Here is a 17,978-nt window from a genome sequence, read left to right as displayed (position 1 = left end):
GGGGATATATGACCATTATATGTAAGGTACTGCATAAAGCACTATGTAAGTGGCTGTAATTGAGAGAATTATTTTCTGCAGATAGAGGAAAAAAAACTCTGGGCCCTCCATAAAGGTTTGGTGCCTGGGGACTGATAGCAGAAAGCAAAAGTTATGTTTGATCTTACATGGTGTGGATAAACAGAAATCCTGAGTTAAATCTAGTGGTGAACAGGTATGAAGGCTTCATCCGCTTAGAATTTTCTTCCCTAATGTCTGTGCATAGAAATTACTGTGGGTTGTTACAATTTTCCTGCTCAGGCTCATGATTTACTGTGAGGATTAAGATGTCAGGTGTGTATAAAGTTGTGCTGACCTTGTAGCTACAGTTAAATCCCTTCTCTCCTTTGTTTTTTGGCTCATTCATTCCAATAGAATGTCAAATTTATGAGGAGAAATAAGTAGCTGAAAACTTATGTAGAAGAATCTTAATAGGAGAATTGCAGAATAGTGATTTAACTTGCATTCAGATGGGTAATTACTGAAAGAAAGTAAAAATATTCTAAATCACAGAATCATAGAATGGTTTGGCTTGGAAGGAACCTCAAGGATCATCAAGCTCCAACCCCCTACCACAGGCAGAGCCACCAACTTCCCCATCTAATACAAGACCAGGCTGCCCAGGGCCCTGTCCAACTTGGCCTTGAACATCTCCAGGGATGGGGCACCCACTGCCTCTCTGGGCAGCAAAAAAAAAAACCAAAAAACAACCCCATTATTCTGAACAAATTAACACCTGCTTCTACAAGGGCCTTATTCAGCGCTCCTAGATAACATTCAGATCGTCTTGGTTTGACCTGAGCAAGGAATGTGGGACAGGTGGAGTATGTGAGAGGCAGACCAGGTCAAGTGTTAGTAATCTTGGCACAATGGTTGGCTGCAGAGGTTTCCCCAGGTTAGGTTCTTCCATCTGTATTAAGCACTTGGCTGCCCTGGACCTGTAAATGATAAGGACTTTTTCAGCTTCCAAATGCAACTATCTGCTGCTACAAACATTAAATTTTCCTTGGTATTAAGCACATCTAGCAAGTTCTCCAGGAGCTATGTTGGACTTCTGTGGTGAAAATGCTGAGTTGTGGCTTGAAGCAGTGATTGAGCACCTGGCGGGAAGGCAGAGCCAACCCAGTGGAGCTCAGGTGTGTGCAATCCACCTGAGTGACCAGACGGAGTGGAGCCAGGATCCAGCCCTTCCCAGTCTTCGTTTAAGGGTTAGCAGTGGAGGTGAGGGTGTCTCATCTGGAAATCTCTGCACAGGGAAGGACCTTACAGGCCTGTCAAAGGTAAGCTGTGTCTTTTCCTTATTTCTGTAGCTGTTGTGTCTGAGAGGATCCTTGCTCACTGTGGCCTTATATCTTGCTGCTCTGCCGTCTTGTGCTTTTCATCATGTCACAACTTCCTAAGAAAGTGGTAGACTGGGAATGGGAATTTATATACTTTGCATTGCTTCTTTTCTCTGCTTGAGGAGTCTTCAGTAGTGTCTTTTTTTAAATGCAGAAAACAGTGTAGGATTAGCAGTGAGATGTTGCTGTTTCAGTTTGATTATACAAACATACATAGACAGGTATAGGCTGCCCAGGCAGGCAGTGGATTCTCCTATGGAGATACTCAAGACCTGTCAGGATGCTCTCCTTGACCTGCTGTAGAGGAGCTTATTTAGAAGGGGTTTGGGCTGGACTGGAGAACCCCCAGAGGTTCCTTCCAACTCCTAGATTTCTGTGGTGTTTTTTTTGTTTGTTTGTTTGTTTTTTGAGCTGGTTTTGACTGGCTGTCATTGGTATTGGTGTTTTTTTTTTTTTTTTTTTTTTTCCTAATTTGTTTACTATAAGTTTTTATCAAAATCGCTAGCTTGTTTATGCATATCCGCATACGTGCTGACATGGAAACTGTCTCTTTTTGTTGTTTTAAACTGTGATTGTCTGTTACTGGAATCTTCTTAAGGATAAAGCTGTTTGGAATCAGCTTTACATATGTATTATTTAGTGGAAGTGTTTTCGATGTCTCTTAGAAGATAGCAAAGTAGTTTGGAATTGCCAAATAAGCTTGTTAAGAGGGATTGGATTGCAACCCTTCACTCTTGTCTGAAAGCCAGTTAATATATGGCTGTCTTTATTTTTATTTTTTTTTTCTTAGTCTAGGCATACTGGATGTCATATTGCTGCTGTGCAAGCCGAATATCACTTACTCTGTTAACCTAGTCTGAGTGATTAATGGTCATCAATAGCAAATAACTTCAGATGCTTTAAAGTAAATGCTATAGGTAAATGAACAACAATGTGTTATTTTCAGATTCTGGAGGGCCTGAGGATGCATGGAGTCAGTCTAGATTCGAAGCCTATTGATGGGTGGGTTTTCAAATTGTGGTAACTGTACTCATCTATGCAATGCAAAGATCATTCTAAACAGACTCCCCTTATGCTATTTGTGCATGGAGGTTTTGGAAGATTGAGAAGTTTTGTGGTTTTGGTGGGGTTTTTTTCTTTTTGGTTTTGTGTTTTGGAAGTCAAGGTCCTTAAAGTGCTGTATTGGTGTGCTGGCAGTTCGTGAGAGCGATTTCTAATCACTGGTAAGCTGATGAGTGTAGCATACAGAGTAATTCTGATTTCAAATCTGTGCTGGTAAGAATGCTCTTCTGCTTATTTGCATTGACTTTCTTTAGTGTGTGCTGCAAATTACCACACGGAATTGGGACTTTGTGTGAGTGCTGATCCGTTATAGTAACAGAGTAGAAAATGTTTTCTGTCTCCAGATCACTAGGAATTTAAGCTGTTTAGTGAGAAGGGTTGCCCTTTTAATGTATATTTGATTTATTGTCATTTAGCTGTATTTAAATCAGGGTGAGAAAATAAATTTTTTTATTGTGTCTTGATTGAAGAAGTAATGCAATGAAATTTTACAATAATAAATAAATAATGCTAGGAAGCTGTTTTGCAAAAAGATGATTAAAATAAAATGAAAAACTAATTGTACTTTGAATTCCAGATTGGTATTCTTATGAATCTCAAATTCCATACAAAATCTGTATACTAGAAAATGGTCTTAACCTGTATATAAGAAAATGGACTTAACTACAGTAACGGATTTAAAATACAGCACTATGAAAGTATTGTGAGTGATTAAGAAATGGATTTAATTTTTTTTTTTTTTTTTTTTTTTTTTTTTTTTTTTTTTTCCCCCAGAAAAGAAAATTGACGCGTGTTAAGGCACCAGCTAAAATTGTGATGTTTTACCTGGAGAATGATCATATGGTTGTTTCATAGTATTTGCATGTTGTGTTGCAGTGGAATTTGCTGGGACTATAGTGAAGCTGCACTGGAATAAGTAGTAAAAACAATGATTAAAGTGAGAAAAAGGATGGCCATATGGAAAGGGGAATTAAAGGGGGGAAAAACTCATGCTTTCAGTGTAGAAAAAAGCTTATAAGGAATTGGTCAAGATAATGCATAGTTTTCTAGCTGTTGTTTTGCTGAGGGTACTTTCTGGTGAACAGAGATTCTTGATTTATATTTTTTCTTGAATCTGCCACTGATCTTCTCAGTGCCCTTGTTTTAAAGTAATTTTCTTTCCTCTTCTACTTCTGCCTTCCTTTGTTTTGACATCTCTCTAGCAAGCTATCTCAATATGCAATGCAGTTGTTTAGTGTGTTGTTTTCCAATTTGTTTAGATAACACAGAGCATATGGGGAACCCCAGTATATGCAGAGTTTTAGGTTTAGTATGATATGCTTTTCTTAAAACTGGTATTTTCTCTAAGAGTTGTAAGCCAAAATCAGTCTGGGAGAATTTATTCCGGACTTAGGATTTACAGAAAACTGTGAATGAGGAAGGAAATGACTATGTTGTATTTCTGAAATACTAGAACTATAAAGATGAAATATTAGAAAGTGAGATATATATATATGATCATAATATCTAGTTATATTCCTTCCTGCAAGACCTTCTCAGATAACATAACTAGGATAACTGAGCAGCATTGAACCACAAAGCTTAAGGAAGAGGAAATCTGTCCGTAAAAATGTTTGGCACCAGTATGACTTGCTGAGAGACACCATCTTAGCAGAGTCAGTGAAACTGAAGGTTCAGCAGAGACCTCAGTGGAAGCTCTTCTCATGAATATCCTAGCACATCTGCAAAGTACGAGCTGAAATAATGATGTGGCAGACAAGCAGCTTTCATGCCCCAACTAATACATAACTGTTAAGCACACAGGAAAGATTCCACTGTGAATTTGCTGTAACTCTAGTAGAATTCCAAAAGTAGTAGAGACTAAAGAGGCAGAGAAAACTGAATTGACTGAGGATCATTCCAGAAGTAACTCTTGGCAAGGAGCTCAAGCAACGTACCTGGATGTGTGTTTAAAAAAACAACTAAAATAGTACATTGTATGTAAAACAGTCCACATGCAAAATTGAAAAGGACAAATCTTCCAACAGCGATTGCTTATTTGATTCATTTTGTATAGAATTGTTAGAAGAAATCTTTGCACTACCATTGACTGGTACTTATTTTTATTCTCCTAACAAGCAAAGAGTACAGGGGAGCTGTAGAGGCTTAAAGACCTTCTGAAGCCTGGATGTCTTGGTAACTGCTGAATATCAATAGATAATAAAGTTCCCGAAGGGCTTTCTGAACCCAGCTCATTAAATCCTTGTAACACCAGCAAAAGTAACAGAATAAAGGTCAGTTAAGTGTTTGTCTTTGTCTTTATACTTAGGAAAAAAAAAAAAAAAAGTCGGTCATCAGCATCAATGAATTAGTAACTTGAGAATACTGTAATATATTTGATCTATACTGTGCTTGAGTATTCTCTTGTTAACAGGTACTGTTATAGCTGAGGGTGACATAGCACTAGAACAGGCTGTCCAGAGAGGTTGCGGTGTTTTCTTATCTGGAGATGGTCAAGTTATTCAAAACCTGCCTGGATGATTTTCTGTGTAACTTGTTGTAAGGAGCCTGCGTTAGCAGGACTAGAGGATCTCCTATGATTCTGTAACCAGGTAGTAGTAAACTCTTAAAAAGAACACTCGTATTTAAACTGTGCCCTGATAAAGCCTGAGTCAAGGATTTGGGTTTTGTTGTTTACTTTCTTTTGTTGGTGTTTGCTTGTTTGGTGTTTTTTTTTTTTTTTTTTTAAAGGTACTTAAATATCTGTGCTCTAGAGTTAGTGTTTGACTCGAGATCTTGTATCTGGGAAGGGATATTCCCAAGGGAGAATCATTATCTATATGCTTGTTGCAGTTCTGAAACATTCCTTCGAAATAGCTGTCCTGAGTTTCCTCCAGTCTGAGATTTCTCTGGGGCCAGGCCTTGTCAAGCTGTTTCTGCTCATAAAGTCCAGTACCTGAATGCCATGTAGTGATGATGGTGTACAACAACTTGAATCAAGCCAAGTTTACGTCCTTGTAATTCTTACAGAAAGAAATCTGTCAACACTACTGATGAAAGTTCTACTTTTTTTATCCTTTAGCCAACCTACAGCAACACAGTCAATACTGGAGGTAGTTTAGAGCAGTATCCAGTAACTCTAAGCTCTAGAACAGAAGACATTCTTCGCCTTATTGTCTTCAAAAGCTTTTCCAAGTTGGAGAAATGGCTGAACACTGATAATGAATGCCGCTTGTGACTCTCCTTCCAACTATGATAAACAGAATTAGAAACCAGCAGAGTTTCAATGCTTAAAGTGAACTTCGTTTTTCTAGTTTAATGTTCCTGATTGCTCTAGTAGCTTTCTTGATGCTTTTATAAACTTAGACTAGAAATAACAGAATAAATCAGAAAAAAGGCAAGTTGAAAGGAGTGAATACACTCTCTTCTGCTGACTTCTGAGGTTTACAGTAAAAAACATTCGGGTCCCAGCTAGCTATGTTCAAAAGTTGACTGAAAATTAATTTCAGAAGAGCTCAACATTACTTGTCAGTGTACATAGGAGACTTGTATACTCTCAGATATTTTAAGACATTGACTTTGAATTGAAAGTTGTAAAGAAAAATCAGCTACAATGATGTCTTGGTGAGCAAAGGATATAACAGTCTGTGAGGTTTGCAGCAGCAGCATGGGGATGTTAACATAATCTCAGCACAGGTATGAATGGTACTTGTGTTACCTTGTTGCCTGGAAGAGTTTCTCAGTGGCTGCTGTGTTCCCTGTAGCTGAGCATGATCTACTTCTGTTTCAAGAATCGGTCTCTTGGAAGCTGAGCTGAGAATGTCTATGCAACGCTGGAGTTGTAAGCATGCATCCAGGATAGTGGTGCTATCTATGTATACAGCTGAACTTCTTAGGGACTTGAGATGCTGCATAAAGTAAATGCAGTCAAAGCTGTAAGGAGTACAGCAAGCTCTAGGAAAGAGGTATACCTAGGTGTGTCTGGAGTTGAACACAGTTTCTGTACCTGTGGTATTTCTGGTTTCACAGCTGTCACATCTTTACCCAGTCACTGTTTTCTTCTTTATTAAACATTTCCTTTCAGTTTCTCTGAAATAGTCACCAAGTACTGGTTTTAAAAGTGATGAAGGAGTGTTGAAGCAATGCAAACACTGAAATTTAGGAAGAAAATGTGGTAAACTTCATGGTTTTTTTTTTTTTTTTTTTTTTTTTTTTTTTTTTACTGGCACTTCAAGTTTTCCTAAGAAGTCTGTATGCATTAGAACTATTTAATTTCTTGCAGTAGACACGGGTAGTTTTGTTGTTTTGTGAAGGTAAGAATTGCAAGCACGCTTATTTTTATTTTTTCCCCTTTTTTGCTTAAATGTTTGAATCCTCCACTTTAAGGGGAAAAAAAAAAAAATTAGATATCGGTCTTGTGGTGACTCTGGCCTGCTTGTACACAAGGGATCCAAGCAGGTGACAGCTGGGAGAATATCAATGAGCAGTACAATGTGCTATTGTAATGTTAAAGATGGAGTGGGGTGGAGGGAGTGCTTATGTTCACAGCCTGTTTACAAGCGGCATACACCACACTTGAGAAGCTTGTCTCTTCTATTGGGAGGCTTTTTTTCCACTGTTTTTCTATTCCAGAGATTAGTTCATGATAAAGCAGTGAGAAATTTCAATTAAGTTTAAATCTTTTCACTTTAAGCTGGTACTTAAATGCCCAAGTAAAACATAGAAGCTAGTGAAGGAGGGAGATGAGTTTCTCTACAGTATGAAATATTTATAAATTAGAACTTTATTGTTTGACTTTATTGCTACACGTGGTCTAGCGTTATTCAGAAGGGTTGTATGGGAACTGTTGAGTCAGGGCCTGACGCTCTGATTGACCACCTGATGAGAGCAATGAGTCAGCCCTGGGAGCACAGGTGAAGGCAATTCTCCTGTGCTACTGGAACAGTGGAGCCTGGCTGCACTTCTCCCAGACCTATTTAAGAGCTGACTACAAGTGTGGAAGGCTCTCTTCTGGAGATCGCTCCTCTTGAAGTCTTCTCAGTGAGCCCAGGAGAAGGGTAAGTTTTCCATCCGTTCTTCTTTAGTGTGATAATCTGTTTAGCCTGACTTTCCCATATCTTTCCCATATATTTCTTAATTGTAACATTTGTATATTCATTGATTACACAAGAGTATATATATTTTATTTTTCTGATTATAGCTGCACCAGTAAAGCAGTAGAAGAAAGAAATCGTAGAATCCTTAGAGTTGGAAGGGATTCCACTGCTTTCCATCGAATTGTATTTGATCGTTAGCAGTGCATTGTTTAGGGCGCTTTGTGAGTCTACAGATTCTTTCCACGTGGTACACAAAACTTTCAAAAGCAATGGGGGGGAGGGGAGGAGGGCTGGGAACAATAGAACTCTCAATCTAACTCTTACACAATCATGGCCTAAAGAGGTTTACTCTCAGAACCCTTGAATAAAAGTTTTCTAAGTTACCATCTTAATCAGTTAACCTTGAGCAAGTTCTGTTTTTGAAACTTAATACGATGACGTGACAACTGTTAGCAGCTGAATGGAGACCGACGTTCCTCACCTGCATCACTACAGTCTATGCCGATGCCACTGTTAGGAATTCCACTGCTATAGAAGAAAAGCAAGGGCTTTCTCATGCATTATTCAAGTTAAACGTAGCATGAAAATCAAAGGGGTATGTTTTGGTCTGACCTGAATGCAGCTGAGCCCTTGAACCTTTCTTCTCAAGGGTATCAGCTCTCTTCTTTTCACTAGAAGAGCTCTTAAATGTTTCTTTTTGTAGTGATGCTGAGCATCTTTGGAAGAAAGGGAGGCATAAACGAGGGAACTTTTGAGCATAGCAGTAAGGAACTTCAGTCAGACCTCAGGTTTTTGTTTACTGTTTTCTCAGTACTTGAAGCCTCAAGTATTCTCTTGGAAAGAATCTCTTCAACAGATATACAAAGATTTCTGGAGCGATAAGACAACCTCAAATTTATGTGAAACTAGGAAAATGAATCCAATTAAAATCCTTGCTTCTTTTTAAGCGTCAGTCGGTTCAGCAGTAAATACGTTCTCATTATTAAGCCTCATTGTCGTCTTAAAATATGTAATTGGATGTTCATACTTGTGTTCATTAAAGATGAACCTTCCCTGGCTTAATGATAGTCTATGTATCTTGCACTGATGTGTTCTTAGGTACCATTAGTCCATATAAATGGGGAAAACAAAAGCTTTATTTAATTAATCTGGTAACCAAACATTCATGGCAAGCTGAGCATTGCAACTGTCACCTGAGGATCAATTGCATTCCTCAGGTGCTGCATATCAGTTGACTTCTTCCAGGGACATAGTGTCTCCAACAGTGGAGATCTTTACACACTCAGCAATTTTGTCAAAACAAGACTAAGAAAAAGCTACATCAAAAACAGTGTCCTTCAAATGATCCTAGCTGAAATGGAAGTTGGTAATCTCTTCCATTTAATGCGCCTTGTGCCTTCAATTAAAGCAACATATAAACAGTACTTGTGACCTTGGCTGATAAAGCAGCAAGAACTAACTGCAAAAGAGGAAGGAATAAAGCCAAGGGCAATCTAAACTGCCTTTCACTAGACAGTGCTGACAGCAAAAAAAAAATAAAATAAAAAAATCTCTTCTGGACAAAATCAATGATCTTGAACATCATCATAGAAGATCTAATCTAGAGTCCTCCTCATATAGTTGCAATTGGGACACTGCTGATGTATTGGAGTTTCTGGGCAGAATTCTTTACTCTGCAACTTGATTATTCACTCTATTCTCAAATACCAGAAGGGGAAAAACCCAAAACTTCGTATTTTCCCACTCTGATTTCTTACATGAAAGAATGAAAAAGCAGATTACCTATAGTCAGACTAATTTTGTTTTGTTCCTCTCCTGCACTGCCCTGCTGTGTGGAAATTTGTCCAAATTAATTTGAAGAAGGATGAAAATATGCTGGAAGGCAGGAAAAAACCCTAAAACCTCCAGTTACTTAGAAAGCAAACTAACATCCTGTAGTGGTTTTGATAGAATGGATTTAAGGAACAAAGTTCCTTATATATATTGCGTTACTGAGAATGAATAAAATTATTTTTTCCATTAAGGAGGTGGAAAATGTAGAGGAAGAGAATTAACAGCCTTGTAAATCAATTTCTGAAGAATGTGAATTGTTATAATTTACCTTTTTTGAGAGTTTGTTTTATGTACTTCTAATTTTCTCTCTAGTTTTCTAGTGAGTTTAACCAAGAATCTTTGTTTTAAAAAGCAATCTCAAGGATTTTTTTCTGTCGTCTTGATAAAGATTTTCTTTAGTTCTGTAATCTGACTATGGAAGACCTACATCTAACCACTTCCTTTGATACTCTTCATTCCATAGATATAGAGGAATAATAGTCAGTCCTTTGACACGAAATTTTTGTCTAATGGAGTATTTGTAGAATTTTTCAAGATCTTATTAACAGTTGTCAGTATGGGAACTGTTGCTGCCTGAAAAACTCAGGACCATTCACAGAAGTAATGGCGGCATGGGCAGCTCTTTCAGCACATTTTTCTTCTGCCAAGATTACAACCGAATTAGCTGGAAAGGCATTGAAACTTTAACTGTAAGCAATTTTTTTAATGAAATCTCAAACTGTGAAAAGATGCCATTGTAAGAACCTTTGATTAACTTCAGAAGTAAGATCTGAAGGATTTGACTTGAGAGTAATTTATAGTTTCATTCTGTCTATGCAAGATGACCTGTTTTTTTTTTTTTTTTTTTTAAAGGTTGTCTTTATAATCTAAATGTGCTCCTACATTTTGAAAATGCAGAAATAGTACAGATTGCAGAAAGATATTTGGGTTATCTTAGAAACATGGTAATAAGACAAAGCATTTTGTTTCATTATAAAAGTAAATACTGAGCAGGGCAGAAATTCAGCATATATCTGAAGCCAATGAGTCATTATAGTTGTAATGACTTCATATTGGGACAAGTGTAATTCTCTAAGTTGGAGGCATATTTCCAAAGTGAAGTTTCTCTTCCTTCAGTTGAAAGGAAGGCTAATCTATGTAGTACTTGTGAACATGGATTTCAGATCACACAGTGATATGAGTGGATAGCTAAACTTTCCTACTGTCAAATGTGGAATAGCAGTTGAAATGTGATGCAGATGTTTTTCAGTTTTACAAGAACTTTTAAATGTTGCTCACGGACAAGTTGCATTTTTTTTACTCAAAGAGCGTCACCTGTGGTTTTGAAATGCCTTTTGACATTTAGTGATGCTAGAAGTCATTGAAGGATTTATTGTTGGTTTAATATTCTCAAACTACTTCAACATTATTGTGACTGATTGGACCTCAGTGACTGACAGAATGTGGTGATATTTAAATCTGGGCCTATTTCATGTGGATACATTCCTCATTTAATTTTTGTGGAGTAGTGAATTCAGATTTTTTTTTGGAAGTATTTTTATGGATGTGATTTTTGAGGTTAAAAAATATTGCTTAGACGGTTATTTACAGACTTGTCACCAAGTCTGCAGCAATATGAATTAGGAAGCTTGAAGTTAGTTCAGTGAATTAGAAATAATGATATGAAATGGTATGGTGGAGAATGGAGTTGGAAGAGAAAAGTAGCAGGCAGCGTAGTTGTGTTCTGATGTACATGAAAATATATAAAGGTATAAAGGTGTGGCGTGTGCAACCTCTACAAACTTATTTATTAAAGGTATCCTTACAATTTGGTATTACTCCTGAATTTTCTTGCCTCCTGATTCAAAGTCTGTGCAGCAGTTGTAACTGATTACTTAACATGGTAAGGAAGAACAATAAGATGCTTACAGCCTGATTGTGAACTTCAAGTCTTGGAAGTGAGAATTTTTGGTCTGCTTTTGTTATTAGAGAACAGAAAACAAATTAAATGAACAAAGCTTAAAAAGAAGCTTAATTCATCTGATATATGGTATACCAGTTTGATATGTGAAGATGAGAAAAATTGCTTGAAGGGATTTTTTGCACTAAACATCCATCTTCAGCTCTACCATATGTGTGGACTATAGCTTTTGAGTGATGACTTGAGACTAAGAAGTAAATAGTGTCAATGGCATAAACAAAAGAGTGGAGAAACTGAAAGCTGTGTGTTTTCTAGAGGTAAGTTAGTATATGTTTAAAAAGCATTAGTGTAACTGCCTGGAAGTTGATATCAAAGTATTACTAGCATTCGGATTTGAGAAGTGACATTCTTCATCCCTGAGCACAAAAAGCTGATGTGAATAGAGAGGTAAGAAGGAAGAAAGGAAATCTTCTGTTCCTCAGAAACTGTAGAGTGCATAAAACTGTCAAATCTATGAAGAACCAAATTGGCTTTCACCTTCCAAGTTCTTGCTGCTTAAGGGCCAGGAGGCTAAAAAAGCCCCTAGGCTCTTGCTACTGGATTTTATTTATGTATAAACACGCGTGTCTGTTTTTCTTTCTTTTCTTTCAATTCTTCTAATTATTTCGACTGAATCTGGAGATGTTTGAGACTCACTGAATATATCAAAGGAGTATTTAGTATTAGGGAAGGGAATGAGTTGGTCAAATGGCCTTTATTTTCAGTATGATTAGACAGGACAGAACTGATGCTCAACAGCTGCCATTGTCAGCCAAGTGTTGAAACTGATTCTTTTTTGAAGGACTACAAAAAGAACACGGATGACTTATTTAATGAACCATCTGTTTCAAATACGTTATCCGAATAAGAGCTGAAAACTGGTCAGCCGTTGTCTATGCAGTTGTGCAACGTGTAGTGACTGAGATGGGTTATTTCAGTCTAGTTGCTGATGAACGGTGCTGAATAAAGCACTGATGTTCAGAGACTTATGTCTCTAAAATGTAGGAAATGTACATAAAAGTGAAATCTCCTGTTTTTGCTTCTTAAAATGGCAGGAAAACTTGGGGCTGGTTGCTACGGTATGAGGGAAGCTTATTTTGTCTCTTCTGAAGCAAAGCTGCTTCTGTGAAGAAAGATTACCTCAACTGATGAGCATGGAACTCAACATCTTATCTGAAGTTTTCAGAGATTCATGGTTAAATTCAATAGTAAACTTTCACTCTATAAGCACTCTTCCTGTGTAATCCTAGCGGGTTTTAGAACATTATTTCTGGGGCATTATATTTCTGTTTTCATTTTTGTTTTTAAATCTTGCTGCTGTGTGGAAGAACTTGATTATCAGACAGGCAAAAATCTTTTCCCTAAACTCATAATACTGAAAGTCTCATTAGGGACAATACACAATTTCTTGTGAGACTCACAGCATGGCAGTACACTGACCTAGCCAACAACCTGCACTTGAAAGGATAATCCTATTCACTTTACAGTGTTTGTCTCAGTAGAAGTAGTAACTGAGTATTTCACAGAAGTATGTACATTAGGACTAACATGTGCCTTAAGCTTTAAAGGAAGTCAGAGTTTGACGCTCATTAAAAAAGAAAGCTAGGATAGAACTTAAGCACTGAGTTTCTGCATTAGCTTCTGCTCCAAAAGATTATAAACACAGTGATTAGGCATTTTTCATATGATTAAAGCTTTTTATTGCCAAGGATTAATTGCCTTCCATTAGTCTCCACAGACAAAAGATCCTGCTTGGGATCATAATTTGAAATATAATGACTACTTTCATGTAACTCATTATAAATGGAAACAAGAGATGTCTCTGTAAGAGCCATTGCTGGAGACCTGCTGTCATATAAAAGAGACAGCAATGTGTAGCAACAGCATAAAAAGCTCTGAAAGTTGTCATCTTTCTCTGGTGTTATGCAGTCCCACTCCCTTCATTGCTTGCTGTTTAACAACAGTTACACTTGGGATCGCTATCCTGTTGGTGGAAGGTATTTTTATTCTTTTTTTTTTTTTTTTTTTTTTGCTTGTCTTCCCATGACTAAAATGACAAGTTACTTGTCGTATATCCAAAATCACCTGATATAGGCAAATACCACTTGGTTATTTCAGTCATTGACAAGAAAAAACTAATTAGGAAAAAAAATTGCGGAGGAAACCAAACACAAGTTCCAATGAACTCCCATCAAAGGAGGTTCATAAAGACTCTTGTGACTTTTTTTTTTTTCCCCTACTTTCTGCTATTTTTTGGGAATACCTTATATCTGACTTGAAAAATACTGCAACTGAACTTAATTCTCTGCTGATGAGACTAACCTTGTGACACATAGGCCAGAATTTTTTTTACACTTAGGAATTACTCTTTTGTTTGAAAAGAACTCGGCCTCTCACATTTCAGTCATGATTATAAACACTCACCACATATATTATTTTATGGCAGAAACAAGCATTAAGCTTGGCAGAAGAGGATATGTACTCTGAGATGTCCCAATTTGCACACACTTTTAGTTTGTGAGCAGAATGCCCTTTCTTCATCTACTTAGCTTTTTTCTGATACCTTGGCTTTGTATACAACTAACTCTTATTCCATGTTAACAATTATCATATGACTGAGACCATACGCTGATGCTCTATTTCTCTTTTCTTTAAATTTTGACATTTCTGTTGACCTTGCAAAAAAAAATAACTAGCTTATCTCTTTGCTCCAGTTCTGCAGTCTGAGAGGTTAAGACAAGGAGTGAACGTACAAGAGAGAGAGAATGAAAACTAGAGCTGTCCGTCTATTAAAAGGGTAAAAAAAATAGTATTTTACATTTTTATTTGAAGGTTTCAGTTACTGATATCTTCCCTGCCAATTACTCCGCAGATTTTGTTTCCCTAGCAGTGTTAACATATTCAGTTCACAAAGAATGCATGGAAGTATCTGTTCTTGTAATGTAAAAAGTAGAAACATGGGTTTGTTTCTCTATGATAACTTCTGTGGTCTGGCTTATACAGGAGGTGCCCTTCAGATCACTCTTGACTAAAAAGACTTTTTTTTTCTGATTTCCACTGAGTTTGAGGATGGTGGTACAGACTTTACACTGCCTTTAGGTTTCCCAACTAATGTTATTTCCCCATCTCATCAGGCAGTGTAAACATAGACAAAGGTAGCTTAACTTTTGATCCCAATTCAACCATGCTGTTCCTTTCAGCCTTGGAATATTCTCACAGACTGCTAAACTAGGTTTCTAACTTTGTGAGTTAGAATAGAGCCCTAATTTAAAAGTCATATGTTAGACACTGGGTTTAGGCCATATCCATGAAGGACTATTGTTGAATGAAAAGTCAGAGACAAAATTTTTAAAGAGCGTGTTCTAAATCAAAGTTTACCTTTGGAGGAAATAGCATTTTGTTATGCAAATAGCATCAAGATTAACCTGATCTGTATGCCCAAAGAACCTGCAAAGGCTCATTTTATCTGTGTTGGCAAAAGTTTTGCAGTACTAGCTATTCTGTCTTTAAAAAGCTGATCCTAAGCAAATAGGCATTTTCATATTAATCTGGATTGTACTTTGTGTGAATAATGAAAGATAATACTTCTAAAGTTCATCACATTGTACCTTATGCCACTAAAATCTAACCTTGTTGTTGTTGGCAACAAACGATACTACTTATGGAAAATTAGGAAATATTTCTTATTTGTGTTATTTCCTTTTTATTTAGTCTTACTGAATACAAGTCTTATATTTTAAGTCTTTTGCATTCATGGTCACCACAATCTTCTTAAAAAACAAAAACACAAATATATGTGGCCAGACCACCAATTTCTTTAAAGCGCCCTTTCTAAATCCAGTGCCCTTTGTCATGGACAATTAACGTAACATATTAACATTTGCTAATAGGTTAGTTGATATTTCAGTCTTTTGATATTTCGGTGTTTAGCTGCTGTGTATCTGACCTTTTTTTTGTTCCTCTAGTGTTTTGTGGTGTTTCTTTAAGTTCAAAGCCAGCATTTATGCAACAGCCATCAAAATAAACAGTTTTGTAACTGCATCAAAAGTATTACAATCAGTGCTTAATACTTTATGCCCAAGACTTGCTGTTGAGTATTTGGTTACTGCAGAGCTTTTAGTTAAAGATTTGTGGCTTTTATTTTATTATAAATCAAAATCTGTATTTTCTACTGCAATACCTAATCCGCCTTTTAAGGACTTGATTATACTTTTACCACCTGTTATGGAAAGTATGCAGTTTTAATAGTTTATCTGGAAAGAGATCCACCATGTTAACAATGATCTGAGCTAGGACATTCATATTGTCTTTGGGCTGCACCTGCTTTCTAATGAAGACTTGGAAACCCTTTCTCAATATTGGATCGCAAAACTTTTGTATCAAAAGCCACGATTGTCTTATTAATTCAGCAGAGGCTCAGGCTGGGTGTTAGGAAAAAGTTTTTCACCAGTGGGTGGTGGGACCCTGGAACGGGCTGTCCAGGGCAGTGGGCATGGCTCTGAGCTGCTGGAGTTCAAGAGGTTTTTGGACACTGCTCAGACGTGGGGTTTGGGTTTTGGGTGACTGTGTGGAAAATAGAGTCAGACTTGGTGGTTGTAATAGATTCTTTCCAAATCAGGATATTCTAAATCTAAATTGATTCTAAATTGTTAAAGCTGTAAGTCAGCACACTTGCAAACGAAGTTTCTAATGTCAGCAGCTTCTTAAATTAAACTTCGTTTCTAATGACACCAAGTTTTCTCTATTTTACGAAATACAGACTTTATTATTTCACAGGCATTCATGTAATAGGAAGCACCCTGGAAAGGAAAAATCTATGATATCTGTGTTACCTATTAAGATTGGAATGGAAAAAAAGTAAAACTTTTCAGAGTTTTTCTTCAACAGAACAGACCTCATTGAAAGAGTTAAACCATATGTCATAAAATCAAGAATGCGATGTTCCTTAATTATCACATTGCTGTGACACAGCGAGCAGAGTTCTCCGAGAGCCTAGAGTAGAATCACTGCTCTCCTATTGAAACAAAGCAGCAATGTAGACTCAATTCCTTAAACTGGCCGTTAGTGACAAATAGTTCTAGTTTCCCATGGTTTTGTGTGAAGTATTTCATTGTTAAACACAGTACATTTGAAGCAATTATCCTACAGATCACAGTAGTCTCTCTTGTTTTCTAGAATACTGGTATTTTTTTATACTGTTTTCAGGTAGCCAAATGGATGTTTGTCCTGAGCTGGTAAACAGAAGAGTTGCACCTGCTTGAGATTCAAAACCAGGAGCTGGAGGGCTGGATAAGCTCCTGATCTTGTTGATTTTTCTGAAGGCTCTGAAAAGTCCTTATGTGTACCAGACAATGAGTGTCAGTAATGTTTTTAGCCTCAATTAACTGGTGCTGATACTACAAAAAGGCAAATAAAAGGAAGCCTCTGCCTCTAACTGACAACAAGCTGTCAGCCAGAAGCAACTCTGGCAAGAGATCAGTGCTATCTATCAGCAGCTCCTAGCACCGTGGTAAAGCAGGAGCCCCACATGCGTGCAGGATGCCAGTGACAGCACTTGTGCTTCCTTCTTTTCCTGTCCTACCACAGAGCCTGTGTGCATACCATACTTGAGCATCGTGAGGGCAACTTACTTCAGAGTAGGAAAGATGAAATTATCAGAGGCCATGGGTAGAGCTACAGAGCTGTTTTGCAGATATAAAGTAAGATGTAATTCAACTGTCAGCTCACACATTGTGGAAAAAATAATTTTTTTTTTTTTTTAATGACGGGATTGTTGTCTGATCTTTGCACTCAGACAGAAAACACTGGGTGGGCCAGGAGTAATCCTGTGATACTCCAAGATGTTCCATGCCAGGGCCCCAGACATTAAGACTGTTACAGCCGTGCTCAGGTGCTAGTGATGAGAGTTGTGTTGCAAGGCTGTACCTGGGTGATCTCAGAGGTGGGCTGCTTGGTGAACTGACAACCTCTAGCTCATCTGTACATTGCAAACTGTGGAGGTGGGGTGGAGTAAAGCATTTTTGTTAACGAGTTGCTAAAAATACAATGCTTCCTCCTCTGGACCCTCTCCAACAGCTCCACATCCTTCTTGTGCTTGTAATGTCTTTACAATGCAAGTTGTACAGTCTGAGACTAGTGATTTCTGTGTCCATACCTTCAAAATGTCAGGGGTTGGAACTTGATGATCCTTGAGGTTCCTTCCAGCCCAAGCCACTCTATGATTCTACAATTCTATTACATTCAGGATTTATCCTGCCTAAGAGAAGGTGCTCTTTTGAGTTATCAGGAGTGTTCCATTTCACATTCCTTCCTTCCATGAGAAATAAATACTTACAGTTTTTCAGTTATTGATTAAATTCTTCATTAAGCCATTATGGAAAACTATATAAATAGTTTCAAGATCTTTTAGGTATTCTTAAATAGGCTGTACCTTAGTTAAAAATCTGCAAGCTCTGAGTAATGTTTTTCAGGTATCATCTGTTTACAAATAGTTAGATATATCTTAAAAGGCCAGTTTAAAAATTAATTTCAGGATGATATATATGAGAAGTCCATTTGAGATTTACTGTGTCTTCCAGTCCACAGAAGCAGTCTTGGAAAAAGCGATTCATCCTCTTAATGCAGCGTGTAACTAGCCGAGTCATATTTTGTTAGCATTCTAGTCTTAGGGAAATGCTGTGGTCAGTCCAT

The 17,978-nt window shown here is 37.4% G+C and overlaps 1 long non-coding RNA gene across 2 annotated transcripts; it reads left to right on the top strand.

Moving 5' to 3' along the window:
- Positions 1–1,247: 1,247 nt before the first annotated feature.
- LOC125688087 (uncharacterized) lies at positions 1,248–17,090 on the top strand. 2 transcript variants are annotated; one of them, XR_007374593.1, is made up of 3 exons: positions 1,248–1,319; positions 14,003–14,085; positions 16,494–17,090. It is a non-coding gene; the product is annotated as an uncharacterized LOC125688087 (long non-coding RNA). The 2 variants fall into 2 exon arrangements; XR_007374594.1 differs by lacking the exon at positions 1,248–1,319 and adding an exon at positions 7,436–7,477.
- The last annotated feature ends 888 nt before the right edge of the window (positions 17,091–17,978 follow it).

The sequence above is a fragment of the Lagopus muta genome, chromosome 1, assembly GCF_023343835.1.
Source record: "Lagopus muta isolate bLagMut1 chromosome 1, bLagMut1 primary, whole genome shotgun sequence".
NCBI classification, from domain to species: domain Eukaryota; kingdom Metazoa; phylum Chordata; class Aves; order Galliformes; family Phasianidae; genus Lagopus; species Lagopus muta.
Note: the sequence above shows the minus strand (reverse complement) of the source record. Positions and strands in the feature narration are given on the sequence as shown.